The sequence below is a fragment of the Leucoraja erinacea genome, chromosome 14 (genome assembly GCF_028641065.1).
Source record: "Leucoraja erinacea ecotype New England chromosome 14, Leri_hhj_1, whole genome shotgun sequence".
NCBI lineage: Eukaryota > Metazoa > Chordata > Chondrichthyes > Rajiformes > Rajidae > Leucoraja > Leucoraja erinaceus.
The window spans coordinates 54,924,661-54,930,746 of NC_073390.1; positions in this window are offsets into that span (position 1 = coordinate 54,924,661).

Genomic DNA, 6,086 nt, shown 5'->3' on the forward strand with positions numbered 1-6,086 from the left:
AGTTGTGTGCTGTGGCATATCAGTAATACTTCAAAACATATAATACGTGATTTTATCAAATCAAATGTTCAGATTTGATTTTTCTTCATTTTGCATCCAGTTTTGGTCTGTTTGAAATGGAAACCAAGTATAGATTACAGATCATGTATTATTGGCACAGATGACCATCCACAAATAGATGGAATTAGAGCCCTATCCCTCTAAACCTAGCCCATCCATATATCTGTCCAAATGTTTTAAGTGCTGCATCAACTACCTCCTCTGACAGCACGTTCCATATATCTACCACCCTTTGTGTAAAACAATGGGACACCTTGGGTGGCACAGTGGTAGAGTGGTAGAGTTGCTGCCTTACAGCACCAGAGACCCAGGTTTGATTCTGGCTACGGGTGCTGTCTGTGTGGAGTTTGTACGTTCTCCCCCCCTGACCATGTGGGGTTTCTCCAGGAGCTCCGGTTTCCTCCCCATTCCAAAGACGAATAGGTTTGTAGGTTAAATGGTTTCTGTAAATTGTAAATTGTTCCTAGTGTGTAGGATAGCGCTAGTGTGTGGGGTGATTGCTGATCGGCACGGACACAGTGGGCTGAGGAGCACTGGATCTCTAAACTCATCTAAACTTTAAATGAGAGGGATTTCTTTCCCTGCTGTACCTTTCAATCAATCATTAACTTTTTTCCCCAATTGTATTTTTTGCATTAATATCTTGTTTTGCAGTCTTTTTCACTTTCCTAATAAAAATGTAAGTGTATCGTATGTTTTATGTGTTGTCTGAATCTATCAGCTGTTGCAAGAAAGATTGTTGTTGAATCTGTCCGTACTGCCCAGCTTACTTCTGTACACCATATCCTATATCCTGGACTAAACAGTATCAGTATATAGGATATATATAGGAACAGTAACAATCATCCCCCCCCCCCCCCCCCCCCCCCGCGGACACTTATTTATTATTTTTTTATTCAAATCGTTTGCTATGTCGCTCTTCAAGGGAGATGCTAAATGCATTTCGTTGTCTCTGTACTGTACACTGACAATGACAATTAAAATTGAATCTGAATCTGAATCAGTGATTTGTGTTCACGATCCCTTGATCATTCTTTATCTCCTTGCCCTGTTAACCCCTTCAGTCACTTCTCAGATCAATTGACTGGTGATCCTTATCTTATATAAGGTCAAATTGACACAAACTCTGACAGGTTACATCTTTGATGCCAGATTAAATAAGACAAAGATTTAAACATGTGCCTGTTGACTAATACTCATCTTAGACTTCTCAAATGCAATCACAATCAAAGGTTGGTAGGTGACATGACTTGTCGAAGGGGTTTTCCAGTCAAATATTAGTCTGGCATTTCAGCGCGGCACTTACACTTTGCTGCTTGTAAAATGTCACCAGAACCAACCTCAGCAAAGAAAGGTGACAAACAAACCAATTGTACTGTGAGCTGTAACACAAATGTTATATTGTGTGTCACAACTCTACTGAACGTTTTTCCTTCCATTATTTATTATGTAAAAGAATATGTGTGTTATGATTGTGTTTATCATTTGTTTGGTTGTTTTGTTGTTTGTCTTTTGCACAAAAGTCCGCGAGCATTGCCACTTTCATTTCACTGCACATCTCGTATGTGTATGTGACAAATAAACTTGACTTGACTTGACATTATTGTATTTTAAAACTGGGGAATTTACTTCAGGGGATGTATCATTGCCAGGGATGGTGGTGGAGGAGGCAGATATGATGGTGATTTTTTTAGAGGCTTTTAGATAAACACATGGAGAGTGCAGGGAATATAGAGGGATATGGGTTATGTACGAGCTGATGAGTTCAGTTTAACATGGCATCATGTTCAGCACAAACATTGCTGGCCGACGAGCCTGTACCTATACCTGTGCTGTTCTATGTGCTATTACCTGTAAAACAACATTGCAATGGATTAGACTGATATCTGTTTTTTTATTGTTATTCTTTTAGTTTGACTGCATTATTGCAGATAGAATGTGGCATTGTCACTATATTTAGCTGACTTCCTTGTACAGATGTGTTTACTGGAATCATTGAATATAATTGAAAGAGCAATTAAGCTATTCATAATTTTTTGGCTCGTGCATAAAAAATTCAAAACATTTCCATCATCCTCAAATTCCACACATATTACACACATAGCCCTATTCCATGACATGTAAATTAAATTAGAAAATAGTTGCAGAGATTTTGATAACACCACACAGAGACTTGGAGCAAGCAGGGAGCAGCCAGTGAGGTTACTGCCACCCACCTCCAATGAAGTAGGTTCAATGTAGACCTTTGGTGCTGTCTCTGTGGAGTTTGCATGTGTTCCCTGCAACCGTGTGGACTCCCCCAGGTACTCAGGTTTCCGGTAAATTTCCCCTCTGTGTTGGTGGGTGGCAGAAACCGGGGAGAGCTCCCTCGATTATGGAAAGTATGTTACTGTGATATTAGTGTAAATGAGTACTCGATATTAGGCATAAAATCAATGGGCTGAAGGGCCTGTATTCCTCTATAACTGTGTTAGTATACACTGTTAACAGGAAGTATTTGAGAGCACTCTGAAACAATGTTACACATTAAACATTGAAATAATTGGTTGTTTTATCTTCTATCATTCTTCCACTTTGAGAAAAATTAGAATTGTTCTGATTAAAATACCCGTATAAATCAATCAACGTTTAGAAGGAGTTATGATAAAATTCTAAGATGTGGCACAACTTTCGCTTGGTGCAGTGTTCAAACCCTGGGGAAGAATGGGAATATACAGTGGTGCATCGGTAGAGTTGCTGTTACAGCACCAGAGACCATGGTTCCATCCTGACTACGGGTGCTGTCTGTACAGAGTTTGTTCCTTCTCCCTGTGACCACGTGGATTTTCCCCGAGTGTCCTTTGTTGCTCCCACACACCAAACACTTGCAGGATTGTAGGTTAATTGACGGGTAAAAATTGTAAATTGTCCCTAGTATGTAGGACCAAGCTAGTGTACGGAGTGGTCGCTGGTCGACGGCAACTTGGTCGGCTGAAGGACCTGTTTCCACACTGTATCTCTGAAGTCTAAATTCACAGTTCTCCATTCTGTTTTGCACGCTGTGCTCATTTTCAGTGAAAGAAAGAATGCATTGAAACATGGAATAACAGGAAATTGTAGATATTCCACAATTTGCCATCTGAATTTTTGTGTCCCTGATGTGTGAACACACAGAAGAACGGAGGCATGTGCAGCGATATTCAGCGCAGGTATCACATGCCTGGGTATGCAGGTATCTTGGCATTATAACCTTACCACCTGCATGAAGCATGGACATTGAATTTGCATAGGTCGCCCATGCAGAAACAGGTCATCACAATAGTTCTGAGTCATTTATTACCAGAACATGGCAATCTGTGGAGTTCAGTCTTCTAAACCAATCGTGGGTAGATCAAAGTTTAGAGACACAGCCTGGTAACAGGCCCTTCAGCCCATCGAGTCCATGCCGACCATCAATCACCCGTATATTAGTTCTATATGAAATAATATGTTTCCATTCTTCTGATGTGAAGGTCCTATATGGTGTAAAGCCTGAAGTTGCCACTTTATTGCATTTTTTTAAACTGTTTTCTGTGATACTGTTAGCCATCTACGCTTTGGGAATGTAGACTATATCAAGAGTAAATTTAAAAGGCAGAAACATACTATTTCGAAGCACTATGTGTTCTCTGAACTTAGTTGTGTTAACACTGAGTTTTCTTTTAAGTTGGTAGGGTCAGCACTGTGCATTCCCATCTCCATTTAATATGAACTAAGGTTATATTCTTAGAATTATATTCTTATAATCATATTCTGTAAGAAGGATGTATATTCCTCTTGGAATTTCATGTTCTTAACAAATTTACGTTTCAAACCCTGAATACACTGTTCAGCCATATAGTGATTATTTGGTAAATTAACACTTTCCTTCCTGAAAGATCTGAAAAATCTGCCGCTACATTAAGTCGAAGGATACCTCCGACGGGGGTAAATACCAGTCCCTGAGATAGGGACAGAACTTCGAAGTGAGAAGGCTAAGACCTCGGAGAGGCGCAGCCAAAGAAGATTATATAAAGCTAATATTATATTCTTGATAGGTATACTTTAATTTGACACATATTGATAAATATAACCTTCATTTGATGCCATGGAGCCTCTCCTAATATTGGCAGCCCAAGGATCTTGGTCTAATCACTGAAAGAGTGTCATAATATCAAATAAGCAATGTGGACTCTGTCTGAACCATGTAACAATATAACAATGAAGGAGGGTCCCGACCCAAGATGTCTTCTGTCCATTGCTCCACAGATGCAACCTGGTCCACTGAGTTCTTCCTGCACCTTGTTTGCTACTCAGGGTTCCAGCAACTGCAGACTCTTGTATCTTCAATAGGGTATTAACTTTTTCAGTTCCAATATGAATTGAAAATCGGGTCAAAATCAAAATGACATCCCCACTCATTACCGGCTTACCGGTAGGCGGCGCGGCTCTGGCCAGCAGCGGCCTCTGCAGTCTGTCCGCGTTTTTATTATTTTCTGTCTGTGTTTTAATGTAGTTTTTGTTATTTTTTTGTTGGGGTGTGTGTGTGTGGGGGGGTGGGGGGGGGTGGGGGAGGGGGGGGGGAAACTTTTTAAATCTCTCCCTGCACTGGAGACCCGACCTTTTTCTCGTCGGTTTCCGTTGTCGTTGAGGCCGCAACGAGGAGCGGCCTCCAACAGGAGGAAGCCGGGGACTCAGGTGCTACTCACCGTCACCGTCGCGGGGCTGGCCGAGTCCGGAGCGGTTGGAGCGGTGGAGGAGCGCTGCTGCTGCTGCTGCTGCTGCTGAGTCGGAGGCTGCTACTGCGGGTCTGCAGACAGCGGCGCCGGGAGCCCGCGGATCCCTGGAGAGAGACCGCTTTTCGGGGCTCCTGCAACGGCGAATTCTCCCGCCCGAGTTGCGGGGTCGAAGAGCTCCTGGAGCGGGGCCTAACACCATTGCCCCGCGCGGCTGGAACGGCTGCGGGACTTTACGAGCGCACACCGGGGGCTCCAACATCAAGACCCGGTGTGCGACCTCGCACCACCCGGCGTGGCTTTAATGGCCGCGGGACAATCGCCATCGCTAGCCGGGGGCTTTGACTTTGACTCTGACATCGGGGGGGGGAGAGTGCAGTGGAGAGATAAGTTTTTTTTGGCCTTCCATCACAGCTATGTGATGGATGTTTATGTAAAATGTAATTATGTTGTGTCTGGGTCTATTTGTGTGTAATGTATGGCTGCAGAAATGGCATTTCGTTTGGACCTCCAGGGGTCCAAATGACAATTAAATTGACTCTTGACTCTTGACTCCTCACAGACCTAGAGTTATGGTGTGTAAACAGATCCCTCGACCCAAATTGCCCATGCCGACCAACATGCCCCATCTAAACTTGTCCTACCTGCCTGCATTTAGCCCATATCCCTCTAGGTCTATAGGGTGATTTCACGAAAGGTCACTGGAGCGTAGATCCGCACCCACGTGGCCGAAAATCTCAAGTGGAGTACATGCTAGGATGTCAATAATGCCTTACTTTTGATGAAATTCAGCGAGCAAACGCGATAATTCCCGATATTTTGGACCTTTAAATCTCCACGGCAAATGTCCGCTGTTCACTTCCGCTGGATTGGCACCTTCAGCTCCCTCTTGAATTTACCTTAGTTTCTATCTTTTTTTTGGACTGTAAATCTAGGTAGCTGTGCCTCACGGTCACCCCGACTGGCACAATAAATTGCAGATCAAAACCTGGCCGTTTTCTATGTTTTTAACGGGTGGGAAAGTGCGTGTTTTCCCATCCACTAACATGTACCGGATGTCTAGCATGTCCTCCACTTGAGATTTTCGGTCACGTGGGTGCGGATCTACGCTCCAGTGACCTTTCGTGAAATCACCCTATACTATCAATGTACCTGTCCAAATGTCTCAACATTGTGGCAGTACCTGGTATGAACTTGGAAAACATCCCACATTGTTAAGTTGCTGCTAAGCCAATAAATAGTTAAATGTAAAGGTATGCACAGAATCTCTAGCCCAGAGTAGGTGAATCGAGA